We start from the raw sequence: 26409 nt of genomic DNA, 5'->3' as shown, positions 1-26409 counted from the left end.
AGGACAGTCCTTGGGAAAATAGACAACCTCATCACACATAAAACAGCCTCTGTAAACCAACTCAATAGGGGGAGGTACAACTGAGCTAGAATGTCCACTCGAAGTTTCTTAACCAGAAGCCCACTACCTGAACCATATAAAGCTGCCTGCACGAGTCTATATAATACTTGTGAAAACCTCTAGAATCTCCACCTCAAGGAGTGTGAACTCTAAAATCGTCCTAACGGAGCACCCTCTTGGAGCCTCTCTGAGATGCCCAAAGAATAGACTCAGTCATCTTAGCATAATCCACTATACTCTAAAATAATGCTCTTGACACTACTATATGAGCAGTAGTAAGATAAAGTGAAACAGTCAACCCTTACACAGACTCTAAATCTTCTCAGGCTCAGTGGTAATACTAACATTAGAATACCTAGACAAGGCACGAAAGTGTGCCTCATACTCTGCCACAGTCTTGGAGCCCTGCTCCAAGTGATCAAAACTATTTCTCATCTGATCCTTCAAATGTTATGGCATAACCATATCCAAAACCCCCTCAGCAAATGGATCCTAAGTTATCTCTGGAAAATCAAGAGGTATACAACTAACAAGTGAAATCCACCAATCCTTGGTTGTATCTCTCAACTAATAAGTAGTCTAAGCAACCCCATGCAACTTAAGTGATCCAAGGTTATGTAAATTCTCCCTGTAATCAATCAAGAACTCATAGGTCTCCTCACCCACAACACTACTGAACTTTGGCAGACTCGAATAACTGAATCTCTCAAACCTCTTCTGATCCTCAGAAAATGTAACTATACTCGTAATAATTGGAGACATAGTGAATCTAGATGGTGAGATTCCACCTAATGAAGTAACATACATAAAGGTTGAACCCCTAATCTCAGAATACCATAAACGAATACCAGCATTAAAGAAGGAGTAATACTCAGAGACTGTGGAGCAACACCAAGTGCACTCAAAGGTGTACAATCTAAATATGTCAATAGATGAATCAATAGCCCCTTCAAGACAGAGGTAGAAGAACTCTGTGGGACCAAACTAGGACACATATCTCTAATATTCTCAACTCGAGGCTCAGGTGAGAGTCTTTTGGTGCTACCTCTAGATGGTAGATCCCTGTGCCCATCCTCTACCTTAGGCCCATCCACGACTTGCAACTCTCCTTCTAGACTAGGCTCTCTCTCCAGATGAAGGCTCCATATCTCTAGCCTCACAAGATCTAGTTCTCACCATTTATGCAAAAAGGAGTGAAACTCAATTTTGAATACAATATATGAAAGATCCACACGATAAGGAACAAAATAAGAAAAGTTTCCTAAAGACATCTTATAGCGTTTCAAAGATAGATATGGACATCTACATATCAATCTGCGAGACTCTACTAGACACCCTATTCTTACACTGGTAAGACAATGAACATGCTACTCTGATACTATTTTGTCACGCCCCAAAAATTAAAGGTCATGATGGTACTTGTGCAGCAATCCTTGAAAAGTAAGCTAGTCACCTAAACTAATATGAAATGAGAAAACAATACCAAATCCCAAGGCAAGACTTCTAGAATAAAGATGAACCATACAATTATGATAATAGCGGAAATTACCTAACAACAATGCTATAAAATACCTCAAAATCTAGTATCACAGTGTAAGAACCAACTATGTACATCTCGAAGTTAAATTATACAATTGATAGTCCAAAAAGAACATAATTTGTCTCTGAATATGAAAATAAAACATAAACTAAACAAGAGGAGGTATAAGCCAAGTGCACAAAGTAGAAAATAAAGAATATAAAATATATACTATGGCACATCACCTGCAATCAGAAAATGTCCGAAATGGTAGCCCATAACGTCTCCACTAATAGTTCTACAATATAGACATATATCAAATACAAGTATGAGAAAGAAACACAAATAGATAGATATCAAGTTAAGAACGAAAATAAAATACAGAATGAGCACAATATATGAAATGCAATGAAGATGATGATATGATGTATGAGGTCATCGTACAACCTCTGTTTATACCTACCGATCTAAGCTTTCGAGGTACGAACCATGGAGTTTCATCAATCCATGTACAAATCCAATATCCAATACCAATTTAATATCCATAACTTTTCTCTGGCACATATATTAGCAGAGGGTTTTTAAAGATGCCACATTTTCTGTCAGAAAAAACAATATTTCCACGATGGTACCAATGTTTCATAAATGAATATGATATGATAATGTAATGCTCATAACCAAACAAAATGAGAATTTTTTATTCCAAACAACATACCAAGCACGTGACCCAAAGTCTACTCAATAATCCAACCATCCATGATCCAATATAATCCTGTGCCAAAAGAGAGAGATATACCAAAATATGTCATTGATACCACATAAATTCCAACTTAGATAATTTCCACTAATAATAGAACAACTAATTACATAAACACCAGGCCAACAACGTAATATGAAACCCCACACTATCACGCATAGCAAATAAGGTCTCAAGACCACTAAATAACAACAACATAAGCCCTCACATGAGCACAAACACTAATAAAACCATTTTTATTATTAGCTCCCAGACCCATAACATGCTTTTATATCAATATTAACTATCAAGCCTAGTCTGCAGAAAGTAAAGCTAGAACCTACCTTGAACAAAGAAAAACAGATCTGAAAGCCTTTAATCATGAAGCCATCCCTCACGAATAGCCTTAAAATCTCAAATGTAGTATCTACGCGCCAAAAGAAAGCCAACAATACTCATATTGGCCATTTTTGAATCGGGGTCAAAGCAGACCACCAAAATAAATTTTTGAAAAAGAAGCGTAAAATTAGAATTTTAGTTCAAAAATATATTACCCATGATTAAATAAACCCATGGCTAAAGAAACCCATGGGAGAAAACTGGCTGAAATTCAGGTTAAAATAAAAAAATTACTAATTTGGGGCCTTCGGGCCAAAATTTCCAAATTCCACTTTTAAAGTTGAGTTTTAACAAGATACAAAGGACAAATAATTGATTAAGGGATTTGGAGCTTACCCAAGATTGAAAATGAAAGAAACTGCCCAACAACTGAAAAACTCAAGCTTCAAGTATAAAAAAATGGTGAAAATTGCGAAAAGGGGTATAAATACCACCCTGGCATTGCGTAAGCGACCAGATGTCGCTTTTGTGATACCCACCTGGCCTGTGAGTGTCGCATAAGAGATCTTGATGTCACTTAATAGACAATCGCATATGGAATGAGGGACTCGCTTATGCAATACCCCTTGCTGGCAACCTGGTTACTTAAGCGACCGACTTGTCGTGTTCGCGAGCTTCGCTTAAGCGAATAAAATATTGCTTAAGTGGATACACGAATTGAAGACATGGAAAATTTCAAGTCCCTATGGGCACCTCGAGATTCATTCAAAATCTGAGAATGCAAACGAACTATGCTACCCTTTCAAATCTAATCCACCGAATTCAATGGCGATATCGTATTTTTGAAAAAAATATTATTTTCACAAAGTCTACCCCTAAAATTCAATTTCACAAATTTTCAAATCAAGGATCGAAATGAGATACACAAATCATAAAACTACACCAACTAGGTTACTAACCTAAAGTCGATGTTTCAGATCTTCTGGCACAGTTTGTTTTATCATTCGATACACAGAACAGTAAAAATTATCGGAAGCCAACTAATAAGCCTTTTAAACCACTAAAAATTACAAACTCGGACACATCACGCTGAAATACATTTCAAACTGTATCAATCATTCCATACCCTAAAAATACCACAAAGCAACCACGGGAGGGGTAAAATCACACAGAAATGAATAATTCACAAAATCCACTAAAAAATCAAGTCGTTATACGTAGGGTTGCTTATTGGTTGGATCGGTTAGATAATTATGCTTAGCGGTTCGAATTATTGGTTATCGATTTTTAAATATACTAATCCGCTAGCCACCCAATAAGATAACGGTTGGTTCGGTATCGGATTAGCAATTAACAGACGGTTATCGGATGGTGTAACGGATTGATTTAAGAGAGATTAAAATATGAAGCAATTATTGGTAGTTCCTCCGTTTCTTCACCGACTAAGTTATTTGTATACTATGATTGATCTATTTATCAATCTTTTTGGCTTCTTAAGTTTTGTTCATGTAGTTATTTAATAGGTTAAAACATCGAATCAAATAAGAATTTTCTTCTAGACCTAATATGTATGTAGAAATATTTTTAATTACTGGTTGACAAAAAGATTAAAAATTTAATATTATTTGAATTTTTATGTTTTATATCAAACTTTGTGAAGGAAACATTTGGGTTGTTTCATTTTTATTGCGGTCCTTTGTGTTGTCAAGAATAATTTTATGTTTTGGTTTAAGAATTAATTTCAGATTTTTTTTACATTTTAGGGAGTCTGACTGCCCTTTATGGTTAGATGTCACAAGAAGTGATATGTTATTTTCTAAACTAAGAAGTGAATACAATAATAAATGGAGTTTTATATGTTGGATTGATGAAGGATACTTATATATCTAGGGATAAAAATATAATTATAATAATTCTTAATGGGTTAACGGTTTACCCGATAAGAAAATTGAGTAATCTGTCCCCGCACTAATAAGCCATTAATTATAAAAATCTTATTCATTCTCCAACAATTAATCCGATAGCCCATTACCAATTAGCCAATAAACGGTTGGATTAACGGTTACGGATTGGATTTGAACAACCCTAGTTATATGAATTCAATTGATTGGTCTGAGCTTATCAACTAAAAAGATTTAGTTAAGTTGGTTCGTTTCTTTTTATCCAAGTCACTTCATTTTTTCCAAAAGAAATTATGGAAGAGCAATCAATGTAGGAAAATACAATATTATTAATGATAAATCAATTTGATTATACTTTCTAAGATAATATTTTCCAAGTTAATGAACTAAAATTAGATAACAAAGTAAAATTTACGCTTTATATACATAAAGATATGTTTTTTTTTCTATACAAAAGATACATCTTTTTCGAGAAATTACATGAGATGACCTCCACAGTGGGTGACATTGATTTTTTGTCCCTCATAAGAAAAAATTTTAAAGACTAGTCTTCTTCTTTTTTATATATAGAACAAGTATCTTTTTACCCCTATACACCTTACTTGTTTATATATTCATGTTCATTTGTCTTTCAACTTCTAATTTTTTTTGCTCTTTTTTATTTTTCCTTAATTTTTATTTTATCTCTTCTCTTTTTTTTTCCCCTTATTTTAATTAACTTTCTCAACCTTTATTTTCTTTTATTTTTTGTTTTTCTTCTCTTTTTTTCTCAAATATTATCTATTTTTCATTTCTCTCATTTTTTAATTCATTTGCTCAACCTTTATTTTTATTTTTTCCTTATTCTATCTTCTCGTTTTTTTCATTTTTATCAAACTTTATTTTCATTTTTATTTTTTTCTTCTCATTATTATTTTTTACTTTTTTATTCTTTATTGTTCTCTTTTTTTATTTTTTTTCTCAATTTTTATTTGTTTATTCTTTTTTTGTTCTCTTTTTTCATTTTTCTCAATTTCTATCATTTTTTGCTAATGAACAGAAAGTTGGATAATTCACAAATAGGATCTTCTTTCGTTGACCTCGAAGTAAATTTAATGGCGTGAGTGGTTTGTTTGGAAGTCCTTTAGATAAGTCTCGCCTCTAAGGCAAGAGTTATGAAACATCTCATAAATCAAGACACAATGTGGTAGTGTCAACTCTTGATCATGAGGTGTAACTTGTTGTTTGAAAATCCTTGGGCTAAGTCCTACCTTTCAGGTTAGATTTATAGAAGATATCAAGACACAATGTGATCATGTCAACTTTTACCCATGATGTATAACTAGTTTTTTCTAGAGCATCTAATAAATCTAGACGCGGTGTGGTAGTGTTAACTCTTACTCATGGGGCATAACTTGCTGTTTGAAAGTTTTTGGGTTAGGTTTTGCCTCTAAGGACAAATGAGCATAGAAAGCTATTTAAAAATATTTGATAAAAACAACAAAGCTACTCAATGAGTGTCATTTATATAGTTTACCCTTTTTTTTTCAATTCGAAAGTACGAGTTCATCACCAGCGCTATCGGACAAATTTGCCACTTATGAAGTTCTGACAAAGACTATACCATTAAGCCTTTAAATGATCAAGCTGAGAGGAGTGGTAGACGAACACTATATCAAAGACAAAACAATCCATTGGACATATATCTTAAACACCAATAACTCCGACATAACAGATGAGAGGTTATGCAAAAGATACGTTTGGGTACTTCTAAAACTGACGAGATTTGCAACATAATCTTATAATTTGTGGTAATAAAAAAGCAACTTAATCTGATCCTAATACAAAAATATTTTATTTAATTCTAATATAAAATTACTATTATATCCATTAGTCAGTTTTCAGTTTGAGGAAGTTTTAACTTAAAAGGGTAAATAAGTCAACGAATTTTTGTGAATATTTTTATCAATCAATATTTATATTCATGCTTTTATTATAACTAGTCAAGTGTACATGCTTTGCACGTGTGTCTCGTGTTAATAAATAAAATTATATGTAATAGAATAAAATTATTTAAAAACAGCAATTAACAATGTTAAGTTAAATAAACAACAAATAAAAGAAAAATAAAAAAGAGAAATACTTATCTTATGAACCATATAAGTGCATATAGTAAGTATTGTGTTGATTAAAGCAATCAAATAGACAGTACATTGCCCTTTCGTTGTAAGATATTGCAGTATGAAATCTTGCATTTCATGATCAAAATATACGTGACTTGCAAATATTTAACTCTTTATATAGTGGTAAGAGATAATTCTAAGTGTTTTTATTCATGTGGAATTCATATATTTTACACTAAGTAGAACAATTGGATGTGTTTTAGAGGTTCTATGTAAATTTATACGTACACTCCTGTTAAGAGGTTTTAAAGTACTTATAGTAAAACTTATTCTACGACAACAAATTATTAGATATTTCTTAATTTAAATGATAAGTTCATGATCAAAAGATTTAAAAGACTGCACACATCTTTAATTTAAGATCACAAGATCCAAAACTCTCTTTATATTTCTTAAACCTCACGTTTAATCAAAAATCAAATTAAGATACTTAATTTGAGACAAAGAATGCATCAAAAAGTTTACCTCTTTAATCAAAGTTCAAACAAAGATCATAGTTGATGTCTCTTCTAAAGCTCTAGAAAAGGTTTCTTATGATCTCGCATTTGTCAATCCAATGCGTTGTTGCAAATCTTTGCAACTCATAATTTTCGATCCCCTGCTTGAATTTTTGAGGCAACCTTCTTTTCCTCATCCACTATATTATATTTCTCATTTTTATTATACTGCCTATTTCTTTGATGTTGTTGCATGGAAGAATACCTGTGCAAACTTGTTATCATCATACACCATAACATATAAAAGACACAGACATAACTATAGCAATTGATAAAAATAAATCACTCTATCACTATTTATTAACTAAAACAAAGACAAGAAACAAAATGAAATTGAACACAAAAAAGTAATATAAATCAAATCAAAGCCAAATAATAAAAAGACAAATAAAGAAGAAAAAGGAATGAACGTTAGCGAAGGTTAAATAAGGGTGGAATGAACATTAGTGGGGGTTAAATAAGGATTTGCAAAAAGTTACTTAAATAGAATTGTAGTTTAAGTAATAATAATATAAGATAGTATTTTAATTGATTTAGAAGTATATTAAATATAGAAGTTCTTACCTATTATAAATAAATAAATAAATAAATAAATAAATAAATAAATGGTAATATAAAGTAGTATCTTAATTGATTTAAAACTATAACACAAACTTTAATTTTTTAAGAACAAAGATTTAAGTGATAATAAATTTTCATCCAACATTAGTTGGAATTAGTGACTATTACACGGGTAGGTGTTTTTTTAAGTACATGTATAGACATTAATACACAAAATTTATATAAGGTATATTTGATTACATTTAAAGCCTAATAGTAGAAATTCCTACTAAAATCAAATTAGGAAAAATTTAATTGTGAAACTTTTTAATCAATAATAATCTTAAATATTAAAAAAAAATAGTAAATGACAGTTTTGTTTATTGCGGAAACTTTTAATGAAAGGCAAAATGTTCAAATCATATTTCTAAAGGTCTTCACACTTTTAATATAGTATAGATATAGATTATAGCTATAGATATAGATTATAGATTATAGATATAGATAGACAGGTTATATATTATATATTATAAATTATAAATATAGATATAGATTATAGATTATAGATAATAGTATAATATTTGAGAATGTTAATTAGTTGATGGAAGTTAAAGGAATTACCTAAAATTGTTCTTTGGTATGCAATCTTTCATCTTCGAATGCAACAAAATTCTTTAAAAAAGAAGATGTAGAAAAAGGGTTATGACATTCTTGAACTATAGTGGACGTCAGAATTCAAGTTCAGTGTCCTTATTAACGAATTGAAAATTAGGATTGACCCTATTAATGCGATCGTTTATGATATAGTAAATTTTGAATTGCTGTAAAGAATGTCCAGACATTTAAATATGTTCATTGAAAAGTATATCATTAATTTTTGTGCCCTAAAAAAAAATATAATTTAACAGATGAATATTATAGTCTTTGCAAAATAGCATAGCAGGTGCTAATTGATGGCATCAAAATGGATCAAAATCATTTTCCCTCCCTAACTTTGTCTTAAAAATCAATCCCTCCCCCCTAACTTTGAACAATAATCATACTCCCCCCTTTATCCTGATTGACTTTTTAAAATTTCTATTTTACCCTTTATCATCAATTTTTTATTTTTTTTAACTTCTTTAAAATCATCATATTTTCATTTAAAAAAAATTCATATAAAAAAATTTTCATAAAAATATAAACATTATTCATATAACAAAATTTTCATAAAAACACAAACATTATCTTCTAGAAACAAAAAGTAAGAAATATATAAACTAATGATGATCTTTACGAAGTAAATTAGCATAATAAGAAAATTAGTTTTATTAATAATAATCAAAACTATAATATTTATTTTAACAAGTGAAAATAATAAGTACTATTAATTTTATAAACATATTTCAATGCAGAAAATACAATTAATAAATGAAAGAGATAAGCCTCCAGTATCACCCCGAACAATGGTCAAAGTTGTTACGACAACTCCAACTTCACAAGGGTCCTATTATCCCCTGAATTCAAATTTAGCATATTTTTATCATTTTTTGGTGCTAATATGATATCTTTATTATATAAAATGGAGCCGATATCAAAGGTGTCACGTCATCTAAAACGATTGACAAAAGGTATCACGTTAGCTAAAAAGATTGACAAAAATACGTTAAAATTTAGTTTAAGGGGTAATAGGACCCCCGTGAAGTTGACATGTATCGTAGCAAATTTGGTCATAGTTCAGGGATACTAGATATTTTTCTCGAATAAAAATAAGGTCAAATTTTAAAGATTATATTTATTTATATAAATTATAAAATATGTGATACTCTATTAATGGAAATCACAACTTATTTACTGATATAGACAATAGATAATATCGTTTCTTATCACTTGATCCTCATGCTAAAAATAAATGTTTTAGTTTATCTGCTCAATTTGTGAGATCAAGAGAATTGTATTATATTTTTTTCTACCCTTTAGTGTTAAATAACTATATAAAGTAACAGTATAGACAAATTTAAAGTTTCAAATTATCATTAATGAGGTTAATTTAGCAAAATATACCTGTAAGTAAAATTTTCTTAAGGATTGTGTTATATCAACAAAAAGTTAAGTAATACGAAATGAATTTAGTAAGAGAGTGATAAAACATGAAAATATACACACATGCATGTACATACATATGTATATATATACACTTAGGGGGGGGTGTTTGGAAATAAGTTATTTCGGAATTAGTTATTACAAAATAAGTTGTACTAACATGTATGTGTGATAACTTATCTCATCAGTGTGGTATAAATGGTGCGACAAATAATTTTGATACTACCTAATATATCTAATTAAGCACAGGATAAATAATCATGAACTTTATTTCTGAATTATTATAATTATACCCCACACCAAACGACTCTTTAATACATATAATACTAAAATAATGATCTTAAAAAATAACATTGAATTTTGTGATAAATTTATAAAACGTTTTAATTTGCGTATAAAGTTAATAAACTTAAATAAAATGCTACAAATATCCATGTTAAAAAAATATTCATTACATATAATATAAAAAGATATTACATAAATATAGAATTAAAATTATAAGGACAAAATGGACATTGCATAGGATAAAGAGGGAGTGTGATTCTTGTTCAATGTTAAGGGAGGAGTTTGATTTTTTAATCAAAGTTGGAGGGTGAAAATGATTTTCACCCCATCAAAATATGAAATTGATAGAAATATAATAGTAAAACACAACGAATTCCTTATTGATATTTCCTAACAATAATAACATCTAATATGTGAATGTACCTAGGGGTGTACAGATCAAACCGTCAAGTCAAACCAAACCGACGAACCAAACCAAACCGAGAAAAAAATTGACTTATGGTTTGGTTTGATTGGTTTGGCGTTAGAAAAAAAACGACCATTCTTGGTTTGGTTTGGTGTTGACCAAAAAAAATTCAAACCGAACCCGAATCAAACCGACATAATATATATATATATATATATATATATATATTAGTTTAACCGCACGTGTCTCGCATGTGTAACCTTTGATTATTTAAAATTAGACGATTTTGTCTATTGCGAAAGCTTATACAGATATTTATATATAACTTTATTATAAAAAGTTAAATAGTAATCTACTCAAATAGAGTGAATTTTAAATTTTTACAAAGATATCTAATTATAATAACATTGCTTGCATACAAATTTTATGCCAAAAAAAAACTAAAATTGGACACAACAGTAAAATTAAAACCTTATCAATTACATGCACAAAAGATGATAAAAGAAATATTCCTAGAGGAAAAAATGCAATAGTGTCAGAGGCAAAAATAATTGAGAGAATAATACCTTGAAAATTTGTGATGAAGAATGTTGAATAACGGCATTTTATATATAAGAGTTCAGATCCTCCTCCTTACATAAATATCAGTCGAATTTTCGAGTTCATATCTCAAATCTATATAGTCATATTTTTTAAGTAGATATTTGAATTATATTTAGTCGAATTCCTACAGCTACATTTGTATGTGGCTCCATATTATCAAATTTTTAAATTTAGATTATGAAGATCAAATATCCACATGTGATTACAAGCAACCAAGACATTCACATATAAACAAAACCAACTCAATCAAACTCAACCTTCGATAGAGGAGGGTACTATGCATAATGTGATATTGGTGAAAATGACTATACTACAAACAACTTTTTTGCTTCGATTTTGTTTTGTTCTTTGAATTATATTCCATAGCAGCCTTTTTTATGTTATTCTCATAAATTAGTATTACGATTTTCTTTAACATAAATAACAATTAATATGTCTCACGTACAAATAATATGGATTTCTATAGTGGTTGAATTGTACATAAAAGTTACGATATTACAAAAAACATGACTCACAAATAAAAAAAAAATTTAACGTCCTATCCTAATTCGTGACTTTGATATATTTTTTTTTAAAAAAAAATGGAATTGGAACCCTTTTTATGTCACAATAATCAAAATTATGTCACGATTATGCAAAGAAAGTAAAAGGAAAAAAGAGCAATAAACCTTTAATTTTTGACAACTTCATTCGGCGGCAACATACTTATCCAATTTTTCGATCAGAAACTTTCAACTAAAAGAGAAACACAAGATATTATCAAAAGAGAGAATCAATGTCAATTGTTGATTATTATTCTTCTTATATAATCTTTAAAGGTATGATTTAAAAGAAATAAATAAAGGTAAAAGGGATGATGATAATGATAGTAAGAAAACACGTGAATCAAAACTAAAATAAAAAGCAAAAGTACAATATAAGAATTTGTTTCGTATAAATTTTGATCCAAAATATTACTTAAATAGAATTATAAAGAATATTTTTTATATAAGGCAAAATTCTATTTTTAGAAGTACTAAATATTACCTAGATTAAGTAATCAAAATCAACAAATATATGTTATTAAATTCTAAAATTCATGCATAGGAACAATAAATTAAATTTATTCTATTTATAAAGTTTTCCTTTTATAAATCATATAATTAAATATAAATTTTTTCGCCTCCTTTTTTTTACGTGCACAACGATTTCTTCCTTTTTTAACTTTGACTTGTCCTACAATTTTATTCATAATATTCTACTTATTCTTCTTTATAATTTTAAATTATGAAGTACTAGACGTTTTTAGTTTATCAGGATTCTTTCTATATATTTTAGGAGTTATTAAATTCTTTTCATATATTTTAGGAGTCTTTAATCTAATTAAATAATAAATTAAGGAAAATAGTAAAAAGATATTTTTATCTATTGCAGAGGCTTCTAATGAAGGGGAAAAAGTTCAAAGTTTTGAAGGCCCTTCACACTTTTAATATAGTATAGATATAATATTCTAACTTTTCTATACATAAAATATTAATTATAATCTAGTTTTTAAATACTTTTTCAACTAGTTTTAGTAATTTTCAATAATTTGAAAGTAGATGCAGATATATATTTAGATTTGGGCCTTTAAGTTGTAATATTTGTCCATTAATTGTTAATTAAATGATCCAAAACCCAATATAAACTTAAAACCTAAACTTTTCACTCTTCATCTCACTTTTTAGTTTCAAGAGAGTTTTCCGCTCCTCATTTTTCCATAATTATGATTTTTCATTAGCACATGAGTGAAAACATATTTGATCTAATATACGATCACAATATAATTGTAAAACTAAATATTATTAAAAAAATCGAAAAAACCGACTAAAACTTAAACCGAAAAAACCAATTTTATGTTGGTTTGATTTGGTTTATAGTTTTAATAAACCGACATGATTGGTTTATTTTTTTTTTTAATAAAAACCGAACCAACCCGACCTATGTACACCCCTAAATGTACCTAACTATGAGTATATATCAATTACCCATGGAGCAATACACAAAAAACTTGAAACTTAAAGTGAGAAGATATGTATCTATTGATGTGTGTGAAGATAGAGTTTTATATATGAAAAATTATTAAACATGCGAGGTCGCATAAGCAAGAAAAGTCACTGAATTAAACATAATTAGATATTCCAATTGCGAACATGATTAAATCAGCAAACATACATAGATGTTTCTTTTTTACCTTTTATTTTCCCTCGATATTATACGTAGATTATATATTAATTATACACGTATTCTACAATGGTTACACATATATTATACATTCGTCAGTTATTTTTATTGTGACAACCCATGTGGACTGAATATAAAGAATATTGAAAATGACTCTTCAATTGTATTCTTCACATTAAGCAACAGGTTGTCTTCTTTCTTCTTCGTTTTTGGGGGAAGTCTCAAGCAAATAAAAAACTGTAGTGCCACGATAACATGTGCTGCAGATAGCCTCACCAATAAGAGAATTTTGGCATTACACGTGATTTTAACGATAGCTCATTAAGCTTAATATGAGAAGAATTTAATTGTAGGAAATTTTAGGGTAAAAGCCGGGTGTTTTTTGATTGAAAGAAACCAAGTAGGAATCAAATAGGATTTAAAAAAACACATTAATCAAGTAGGAGAAAAAGCTAAATTTGGGAAGAATTTAATTATAGAAAAATTTTAATACATTTATTTTGAAGAATTTAATTGTAGGAAAAAGGGTAAAAGACGGTTTTTGTAGGGGGGGTGCGGATATAGGTGGATAACTAACTTATGAAATAGATTTAGTATATATATAATGAATCTATTTTTCCTTGTGCGTGGATATTTCTTAAATTTTGTTTCAATATTTTTTAATGATTTATTCTTTTCGTAAGATGTACTCATTAATTTGTTTGGTTTATTATTTTATCCTGTAGTAATTGCAGAGTTAGAAATTTCTGTATAATAATCTATCCTAACTGTACTGTAATGTATATCTAATTCTAGATTTTCTATGTTATTTATTATCTTGTATTGTTCTTCTCGTAGTGAGTTTTTTAAATTATATAAACTATCACATGTACTTTTTTCTAAATTTTCTAAGGTTTCTTCTATCCATATTAATTTTTCTTTTAGATTTTCTATTATTTTTCTAATTCGGTTTCTATAATTAATTTCTTTGTTTAGATTATCTTGATTTTCTCTAGTTTTTCTAATATATTCTATCATCTCTTAATCGGAATAATATCCTTCTGGGTAAATTTCTTGGTATAACTGTTCTATCCAATCTATGGTTTCAATTTCATAGTCTATTACTTTTTCTAATATTATTTTCTTAATGTCTATAATTTCTATATCTTTAAGTATATATAAGATTAAAACTTTAAGATAATCTAGATGATCTATCTTTTAAAATTGATTTTATTATAATATTTTGTAATTGTTTGTTTTAGCCTTAGTAGTTCTTGCATATTTTTATTAAGAAATTCTATATATTTTATATCTTTATTTTCCATGTATTTGTCTATATTTATTTTCATCTGTTTTTCTAGTAACTGTATGTTTCTCATATCTTTTTCTAAAAATTTTATGTAATTTATCGTGGTAAGTATTTGTAAGAGTAGTTAGGTAGGTATGTTACATAATTTACTCTAGTTATGTAATATTTACCAAATGCTTTTTCTAATATGATTTTTTTTATATCTACTACTTTTATATCTTTAAGTTCATACAAAATAAGTATTTTAAATTTATCTACTATCACATCAGATAAATAATTATTCATTTTCATAAAATTGCTTTTTTCAAAATATTCCCTTCAACCATGTACATAACAAAATATGGTCATCTTAGATTACTATATACTAGATTATTCTTAAATAACATGTTCTTCGGTCACTATTAGCATGGTAATTTGGATACTTTTTTCCTTAAACAGCGCCTCTACTCTGGTTACTCCCCGCCACGGCTTCTTGCCTCATTGGTTTCACCTTTAGAATGGCATAGTTCTTAGGGATTTTTCTCCGTTTCCACTTTGCTAATAAACTTCTTAACATATTATTCTTCGAATAATTCTACTATAAAGTAACTAATATGAATTTATTTTATCATATCATGATTGTTGGGAACTATGAATTTAGCTATTCATAATCATAAATAAAGATACCTGTTCGGATAGTTTTGATGTTCCTGAAGTTTGTTCCTCCATAGCTTTTTCCATTGAAGTATGTCTGTTTTTTAATTAACTGGGCAAACTACTTGTTGTGGACTGGAGAGAGTATTGCTTCAACACATGAAGGCTTGCCTTGCAATGCCTTCGGTTTCTTTCATTTATAGAATGAAAAATCTTTACAAAGTCCTTACATGAGTCTTTACACGTTTAAAAAATTCTAAGACTAGAATTCTAAGTGCCATAGCCTTTTGAAAAGTCAAAAAGGCTAGGAGTCTAAAAAAGAAAAGTCTATACAATAAAAACTTAGTGTCATAGCCTTTAAAAAAGGCTAGGAGGCTAAGAAAAGTCTATACAATAAAAACTTACAATTCTAACAATTTTACGTAAATAATTTTATATCTTGTTTTCTTCCATTGGTGTCTTCGTCGTATCTGTTGCTCCTTATCTTATCTTTCTAGCTGGCATGTTCATCTTCTTGATTTTTATTCTAGGTGCACTTCTGGAATAATGTTATCTTCTCCATTACATCTTGAACATTGATGATCTGGATATTTGTGTCCAATTATTTTACAATATCTTGTCAGTAATCCGTCTGAAATAAATCCTTTTTTAATTGCTCTTGCGGTAGATTGTTTTTCTGGGTTAAGTAATGTCATTATCCATTGCCTAACATCTTCCATATCTGCTTGTCGTAGCTCTTTTGAATTTGAATAAATCATTTGATGGTCTCTCGAATAATAGCTCCATATTGGGTTTCCATTAGTATAATTATTTGCTAATTCTTGGATAATCGTAGCTAGTCCAATGAGTTGTTTATTTGCATAGAAATCGGGTATCTCAATTCTGGGTATCTCCTGTTGCTGTGTAATATCTTCTAGTATGATCATATCTCTGGTTAGTCCTATTTTTACAACTTGTATAACTGGTTTTATTTCGTTGTATAATATCTCTGCTGGTGCAGTATAACATTTTATGTAAAATAGATTTCCTTTCGTTATCCTTTTGTAGGTGGTGAATATCTTATGTAATTCTTCCATGGCTGTTAGTTCTTCTCCGTCTTGGGTGTATATGGTGTTTAATAATCCATAGTCAAAGCAAGTTTTTACTAGGCTTGGGTTGGTTTTGGGCAGTGCAATTAGCTTGTTATATCCTTGTAATTTTTGGGTTATATAGTTTGTGTTTGGTTCTTTGATATTTGTAGCTCTGGGGTTAAGGTTTAGAAAAGTTTATACTTTATAGATATTTTCTATGTATTTTTGGTTCTATGTATTTTTGACGAAAATGAGGAACTTGATTTGTTGGTGTTTGTTATTTTTTTGAATGTTTGTTATTTTTTAGTTGAATTTCTCATCTGGATGTATCTGCTACTCTTGTTTTTTAATAATGGATAAAACATGTAACGTGAATCCAACAGATGAGTATTTGTTGCAACATATATGACTAATCTGTTGCACAGATTAGTAATCTGTTGCACAAATTAGTAATCTGTTGCACAGATTAGTAATCTGTTGCAACATATATGACTAATATGTTGCGCAAATTAGTAATCTGTTGCAACATATATTACTAATCTGTTGCACAGATTAGTAATCTATTGCAACATATATGACTAATTTGTTGTAACATATATGACTAATTTGTTGCAACAAATGAGTAATCTGTTGCAACATATATGACTAATTTATTGCAACAGATTAGTCATATATTGCAACAGATTACTCACTTGTTGCAATAAATGACTCATATATTGGATTCATGTTGCATGTTCTATCCATTGTAGCAGTAGCAGATACACCAAATGAGAAATTCAACAAAAATTATAATTTTACTTACAAAATAAGTTATGAAGTAATGTCCAAGTGATATACGAACAAAATTTGACCTAAATTTTTTTTAAAAAATTTCAACAGGGGGCACAACGAATAAGTAAAACACATGAAAAATTTCATGAAACAGGTAAAAAGACAAAAATAATATACCATACATCAAATGCCAAAGGATCAAGGGGACAAACATTTGAGTTCTCCTAAAAACGTTTAAGTTCCCTAATATTTTAATTATTTTCTAATAGTTGACCCATCTGTTAAAACAGATTTTCTATCTGTTTGATAATTTCCAACAGATGAATCATCTGATGCAACATGCTAGTCATCTGTTGATTCAAATTAAGCAATTATTAGTAATAACTAAATTAATTTAGCTAAAATTAAAGACGTCTCTACGACAATTGGACAAACATTTGTGTTCTCCTAAAAATATTTGAGTTCCCTAGATTTTAATTATTTTCCAACAAATTACCTATTTGTTGCAACAAGTTAGTTATCTATTGCAACGGATGTTTATAGCAAGTTAGTTATTTGTTTATTCAAATTAAGCAAATAATAATAATAAATAAATTAATTTAATTAAAATTGAAGACAAGTCTTTAATACAAAACCTTAGACAAGGGGACAAATGTTTGAGTTCTCCTAAAAACATTTGAGTTTTAGTATTTTAAATTGCTTTTCAACATATGAACTTAGAACCAAAATGAGCCACGAAATTTAAAAAGTGACCAAAATAGTTCACCTACTTAAAAAGTTACCAAAATAGGCTAAACGTAATAATTTATTACGTTTTCTACTTTTTCTTAACGGTCAACTAATGGAGTTGACTTTTACAAAAACGTAAGAATTTCTTACGTTTTACACGATAACCGAGGAAAAAATACAATGAATTGTCAAATCAATTAAAAATGTATTAAAAAAAAGAGTTGTTCAACGTAACAAAAAGTTACGTTCTTAATTTTTTTATAGCGGTGGTCCCCTACCCACAATTCCTTTTTCCATAAATGTCCCATCACTTCTACTTTTTCCTCTTTTTACATATGATAATTATGAATTTTTTTATTAGTTAAATTTATTTATATTTTACATGTAGTTCAAATAATTTATTTTTCCTAATAAATTTTTACGTTTTACATAAAAAAAATTAAAAAAGAAGTATCAATTACCTCATTAACTTAACAATTTTCTTATATTTATTCTATATCAAAAAATAATCACTTCTATCCTTAATTATCCGATTTCTCTTTAAAAAAAATTATACTTTTGAGTTTTCCTCTGCTCCAAAATAATGAAATGTTGAATTATCATCTATCAAATATGCTACTATATACAAGAATTATATTTTTTTAGGAGTGTTCCTAAAAAAATATATTTTCTTATATTAATTTAGGAGTGTTCCTAAATTAAATTGTGATTTTTTACTCCATTAATTATAATATGAAACGTATTTGTGCATGTGATTCTCCTCAATATCCTAATTGAAACACTAATCGAAAACTACGATGAATCACTATCCGAAAAAATTAATTTCATATTTTTAACACACCAAAAAAATATAATTTTTGTATATAGTAGCTTATTTGATCGACGATAATTCAACATTTCACTATTTTAGAGTAGAGAAAAACTCAAAAGTATAATTTTTTTAGAGAAAAATTGGATAATTAAGGATAGAAGTGATTATTTTTTTTATATAATAAATATAAGAAAATTATTAAGTTAATGAGGTAATTGATACTTCTATTTTTAAATTTTTTTATGTAAAACGTAAAAATTTATTATATAGAGGAAAAATAAATTATTTGAACTACATGTAAAATATAAAAAAAATTAACTAATCAAAATATTCATAATTATCATATGTAAAAAGAGGAAAAAGTAGAAGTGATGGGGCATTTGTGGAAAAAGAATTTGTGGGTGGGGGACTACTGCTATAAAAAAGTTAAGAACGTAACTTTTTGTTATGTTGAACTACTCATTTTAGTATCTTTTTAATTGATTTGAAATTCACTACATTTTTTCCCCGGTCATCATGTAAAACGTAAGAAATTCTTATGTTTTATATTTTTTTTTTATAAAATATGGAATTTCTTACGTTTTACAAAAAAAAAATATAAAACGTAAGAAATTCTTACGTTTTTTGTTAAAGTCAACTCCGTTAGTTAACCGTTAAGAAAAAAAAACGTAATAAATAATTACGTTTAGCCTATTTTGGTAAATTTTTAAATATCTGACCTATTTTGGTCGCTTTTTAAATTCTGTGGCTCATTTTGGTTCTGAGTTCACATATATCTTGTATATTTAATAATTTTCAATAGATGAGTCATATGTTGCAACAATTTAGTTATCTGTTGCAACAGATGTCTATATTTGTTGAATAATTTTCAATAGATGAGTTAGCTATTGCAACAGGTTAGTCATCTGTTGCAACAGATGTCTATATATGTTTGGTCATTTTCAACAAATGTCTTTAACTGTTTGGTCTTTTCCAACAGATTACTCATCTATTGCAACATGTTATTGAAATTGTAATTGAACTTATCAATTCATCTTTAATTTTAGTTAAATCAATGTTGTTATTTCTAATAATGTCTTAATTTGAATCATTTCAAATAAAATTGGTCAATTAACACTTTACTCAAGACGAATACACTTAGATGAGCATGTAATTACTATGAGATTAATTGAAATCGTAATTAAATTATCAATTCATCTTTAATTTTAGTTAAATCAATTTAGTTATTACTAATAATTACTTAATTTTAATTATTTCAAATCAAATTGGTCAATTGATCATTCTACTTAAGACGAAACACTTAGTTGATCATGTAATTACTATAAAATTAATTAAAATTGTAAGTGAACTTACTAATTCATCTTTAATTTTAGTTAAATCAGTACAGTTATTTCTAATTATGGCTTGGTTTGAATCATTTCAAATAAAATTGGTCAATTGATCACTCAACTCAGGACGAACACACTTAGTTGATTGTGTAATTACCATGAGATTAATTGAAACAGTAATTGAACTTATTAATACTAGTTAAATCAATTTAGTTATTACTAATATAATGGCTTAATATGAATCAATAGATGACTAAGATGTTGCAAAAGATGAATAATCTATTGAAAATGACCAAACAGATAAAGACATCTGTTGTAACAGATTAGTCACCTATTGCAACATATTAGTAATATGTTGGAAATAACAAACAGATAAAGTCATATGTTGCAACAGATTGGTCATCTGTCAGAAATGACCAACAGATAAAGATATTTGTTACAACAAATGACTAATCTATTGCAACATATGTATATATCTATTTGATAATTTTCAACAAATGACTCATCTGTTGCAACAGATTAAATCTATTGCAATAGGTTATACACTTAAATGATCATGTAATTACTATGAGATTAATTGAAATTGTAATTATTAAATCAATTTGGCTATTACTAATAATGGCTTAATTTGAATCATTTCAAATAAAATTAGTCAATTGATCACTCTACTCAGAACGAACACACTAAGATGATCGTGTAATTAATATGAGAATAATTGAAATCGTAATTGAATTTATCAATTCACCTTTAATTTTAGTTATATCAATGTACTTATTACTAATAATATCTTAATTTGGATCATTTCAAATAAAATTAATCAATTAACACTTTACTCGAGACGAATACACTTAGATGATCATGTAATTACTATGAGATTAATTGAAATTGTAATTAAAATTATCAATCCATCTTTAATTTTACTTAAATTAACTTAATTATTACTAATAATTGCTTGATTTTAATTATTTCAAATAAAATTGATCAATTGATCATTCTACTTAAGATGAAACACTTAGTTGATCATGTAATTACTATAAAATTAATTGAAATCGTAAGTCAACTTACTAATTCATCTTTAATTTTATTTAAATCAATATAGTTATTTCTAATTATGGTTTGGTTTTAATCATTTCAAATAAAATTGGTCAATTGATCATTCTACTCAGGATGAACACACTTAGTTGATAGTGTAATTATCATGAGATTAATTGAAACTGTAATTGAACTTATTAATTCATGTTTAATTCTAGTTAAATAAATTTAGTTATTACTAATATAATGTCTTAATATGAATCAATAAATGACTAACATGTTGCAAAAGATGAGTAATCTGTTGAAAATGACTAAACAGATAAAAGCATTTGTTGGAAACGACCAAACAGATAAAGACATCTGTTGGAAATGACCAAACAAATATAGACATATGTTGCAATAGAGGACTAATCTGTTGCAATAAATGACTCATCTGTTAAAAATTATCAAACAAATATAGACATCTGTTGCAACATATGACTAATTTGTTGCAACAGATGACCCATATGTTGAATTCATGTTACAACATTATAATACAAATCCTACAGATGAGTAATCTGTTGCAACAGATTAATCATATGTTACAACAGAATACTCATATGTTGCAACAGATTAGTCAATATGTTGCAACTGATTAGTCAATATGTTGCAACTGATTAGTCAATATGTTGCAACATATTATTTATCTGTGCAATAGATTACTCATCTGTTGGATTCACGTTACATGTTTTATTTACTGTTGAAAAAATAATAGTAGCAGATACACCCAGATGAGAAATTCAACTAAAAATTATAATTTTACTTACTAAAATCACCTATAAGTAATTCCCAAGTGATATACGAATAAAATTTGACCTAAAAAAATTTGATCAAGTAGCAATAGTAGCGGTAACAACAATGTTCAACAACAAGAAAATGATGGTGATGAACAAGAAGAGATGATAATAAAGAACAAGATGATGATAATGAAGAAGAAGATGATGAATAAAGCAACAACATCAATGAACAACCAAAATCACGAAGAGAGAGAAAACTCCAATAAATGAGAAGAGAGAGAAACATGCCTTTTTTTTCCTCCATTTCTAGTAATATTAGATTTTTACATTGGATCAAAGTGTAAATTAAAAAACTTGTGGGTTATTTTCAAACTTTTCTTACTTTCTTAATCCTTAATAAGGTAATTGTCACCTCCACTCAATTATTAAGACTTGTATCACCCGCACTTTATTTTAAAACTTTTTTGTCACCTACAGCCCAAAGCCCCGAGTTTCTATGAACCCATACTTTATGCTATAGGGTTGACACTAATAAAACTAAAATATTGATGTAAAGATATATTGGTATAGAAAAGTTTGATTGTATAAAGTACGTAAACTTTCTTTGCTTTTAAATAAGTGATTGTTTATCGCTTTTTCATTTTATTTCTAAATAAATGCTATTTTAGATAATTAATAAGTTACTAATTATATTCTTCCAATTTATCATCTCTCTCTATATAAGAGAATATAGAACCTGCTGAGGTGGCATGTTTCATTGATAAAAGGTATCTATCTTTTTTTGTGGTTTTTTTGAAGTCTTCTTCTATTTTTCTCCTATTTTTTAGTTAAAGAATTAATCATGTACTAAAATCCATTAAATTACGTAGCAATCACAGTTTTCTTTTTGGTAATACTATTAATTATGTATTAAATTTCCGTTACTACCATTTATTACTTTTCCTTAAACCCTCCTTTCTACCATCCATTTCTACGCTTTTTTAAGAAAAAAAAAAGATATCCATGCCTTCTCCTAATTACCATAATTTATTATCATTCAAGTTTTTTTTTTTCATATTTTTCAAACGTAATCTTCTATCATGATTACACATAATGTAACAATTCTTTTTGCATTAATAATTTTTCATCTTTGCTATAATTACTTTTTGGTAATACTATTAATTAATTTTTCTTAATCCCTTCTTTTTTCTTTTCCTTCTGTTAGGTTTTAATAAGTTTCCATAAATTACTCTTTCCCCTTCTAATTTATATTTATCATTTTTTATAAAATTGTACTTTTTCTTGAATTGTCCGTCTAAATAACTTTTACTACAATTAACACATTTAAATGCTCATTCAATTATAATTATTCAAATGTACATTAATTTTTTATCATGCATGTTACGTTATTTATTATTTTGATTACTATAAATACTAAAACACAATCTTTTTCATTGCATAACTATCTTTCTTTCCCTGACATAATTTTCTTCACTTAATTGTTTTGTTATCATTTCACTCCTTTTAATTTCATTTGAAATTCTTTCTTTTATTCGTCTTCCTTTTTGTTGCATGTTTCTTCCTATGATATTTTTTTATCTAATTACAAATTTAATATGCAATTTTGGTGCACAATTTTTATAGGTTTGTAAGTGAAAGAGCATGACATATGCCTTTATTTCCAATAGGCGTATTCGTCGAATTTAAGATTGATGAGTGCAATATTATTAGAGACAAAATTATTAGTTTTTATTATTTTAGTTTGTTGCAAATTTGTATGTAGCTCGAGAAAATTAAAGGAAAGGTGTCTTTTAAATCTTGAATGAAGGATTGGCGACATTGACCAACTTAAAGGGTCAAACATCATTAGAAAACTTGATTAAGTTACTTGTGGACTTGATTAATATTTTCAAAACTTTCTAATCATTTAAAAAATACAAATCAACTCAACCCACGCCCCTCTTCAATCTAAATCAAACAGTCTCTCTCCCCTCTCTCTCGATAGCTTCTCTCAACTCTCTCCCAACCAACAGTTCTGTAAAATTTCTCCCTTCAATCCCCGGCGACTTCAACCACCGGTGACAAATAGTCGTTTGAGTTCCTTTACGACTTTCAGCCGCCAATCGACGTAAAGACTTCTCCGGCAACAACAACTTCGAGTTCTTTGTCATCCCATTTCTTTTTTCACAAATAAAAAATTATGAAGAAACAGAGGAACTTAAGCCAACTACTCTTCTAGTATTGGTTAACAATTTTAATATTTCTTGCTTAAATTTAAAATATGGACTGAATAAAATCTCAATTTATGGCATTTTTTCTTCTTGTTGTTGAACTGTTGATTCAGATTTGTTGGTGATTTTTTATCACAGTTGATGTTATTAGTGTATGTGTGATGTGTTGGTGTTGCTGGGTTGATTTGTTTTTTGTCTTGATAAAAATGGTGTAGCAACAGATAAAATATCTAATGCAACAGATGAAAAACCTGATGCAATAGATAAAACATCTGATATAACAGATGAAATATTTGATGCGATAAATGAAACATCTGATGCAAGAGATGAATAATCTAACAGATCATTCATTTATTGCGACAGACCACTCTTCATTTTGGAAGAAATCTAAACAATATTGATCCAACAGATAACTCATTTTACAACAGATGAGTGATATGTTTCAACAAATCAGTGATCTGTTTTACTGTTTCCAATGGATTACTCAACCGTTGCAATAGGTTTGTTATAAGTTGCAGTAGATAACCTTCCAAGTACAACAAATTAGTGATCTATTTTACTGTTTCCAATGGATTACTCATCCGTTGCAACAGGTTAGTTATATATTGCAACAAATAAACTACCTGGTGCAATAGATGAGTGATCTATTTTTATTATGTTCAACGGATTACTTATCCACTGCAACAAGTTATTTATAGGCTGCAATAGATAACCTACCTGGTGCAATAGATCAGTGATCTATTTTTACTATTTACAATGAATTACTCATCCATTGCAATAGGTTGGTTATATATTACAACAGATAACCTTCCTGGTGCAACAGGTCAGTGATTTATTTTTTCTATTTCCAACGAATTAGTCATCCATTAAAATATATTATATGTATGTTGCAACAGATAAACTACCTGGTGCAATAGATTAGTGATCTATTTTTATTATTTCCAATGAATTACTCCTCCGTTGAAATAGGTTGGTTATATATTGCAATAAATAAACTACCTGGTGCAATAGATTAGTGATCTATTTTGATTGTTTCCAATGATTTACTCGTCCGTTGCAACAGGTCAGTTATATGTTACAACAGATAACATACCTGGTGCAATAAATTAGTGATATGTTGGAACAGTTATTTTACTGTTGTGCATGTTAAATTTACTATTATCCTTTTTTAATGATGCATTAATCAATTATAATCTATTTTATATTTTGTTAATTTAATATAATATGGCTCCCAAAAAATTGAATCAAGTCCAAGTAAAGGAACAAGTGAAGCAACTTGGCTATATCCACCACTCTATTAGCTTGTTTTACAAGCGTTATCTCAATCGGGAGTAGAAGATAATGAACATGGGGAGGAGGAATATTTCAAAAGAGATGATCCAAATGCTAATAGCCCTTCCACTGAACAGTTGATCAAAACCTTCAGCATTGATTGTTATCCTGTGAGAATGCAGTGCGATGGTGCCACAGATTTAATGGGTGATTTTGTGGTTAAGTTAGCCATGGAAAAATCTTTCGACGCCTTCAGAAAAATACTTCGAGAACAAAAGTTGGATTCTTATTTCAAGGAAAGCTGCTTTGGGCAATATCTTGATTTGCTGGAGGACAACAATACTCATTTCCAGATGAAAATAGTATATGATCTTCTCAAGCATAGGTTTATGTATGAAAACAAAGATAAGATCGATGAGGTGTGGATAAATTACTGTGGTATGCCTATTTGTTTTGGTTGGAAGGAGTTTGCCATAGTTATTGGACTAAAATGTTATCCTCCTTCTCCTTCTCAAGTTATACCTACTCTGACCCAAAAAAAGCACCCGGCACACCTAAAAAAGGCAAAGGCTAGTCGAGTGATCGTGATGACCTGGTGTCCATTGTTGGTCCAAGCTTCAAAAATAAAAATTTGATAGAAGTATTGAAAGGTAAAGAACTTTCAAACAAGCACAAGCAATCATTGTGCTTGGTTTGGTTTGTACATAATATTCTTTGGGTGAGAGACGTTAACAACAACATAAGCCTCAGTTTAAAAAATCTCTCCGAGGATCTTGAGGCATTTAACAGCTATCCTTAGGGTTATGAAAGTTTTAAAACGACTATCAAATATTTGTTGACTTTGTCAACGCCAAAGACAGTCAACTTATATGGCTTTCCATGGGCTTTCATAGTAAATATTTCTTTTACTATGATATGATTCATTTTTTTTCAATAATGCTTTTGATTTATTGGCGTTATGTTATAGGATTGGGCAGTTGAAGCCATTCCTTATTTGAGACAACAAGTGAACAACCAGGAAGAAGTTTTCTGTCTAAGAATCCTGAGATGGTTGTTGGCCAAAACTGATAAAAATAAAAAATTTCTTGATCTTTTTAATCTCCCGAAGGAAGCAGTAAGTCTAATTCTAATTAAATTTTTATTTTAATTAATGATTA

The sequence above is a fragment of the Capsicum annuum genome, chromosome 3 (assembly GCF_002878395.1).
Source record: "Capsicum annuum cultivar UCD-10X-F1 chromosome 3, UCD10Xv1.1, whole genome shotgun sequence".
In the NCBI taxonomy this organism is placed as follows: Eukaryota; Viridiplantae; Streptophyta; class Magnoliopsida; order Solanales; family Solanaceae; genus Capsicum; species Capsicum annuum.
The sequence above is the reverse complement of the archived record's forward strand: the minus strand, read 5'-3'. Positions refer to the sequence as shown.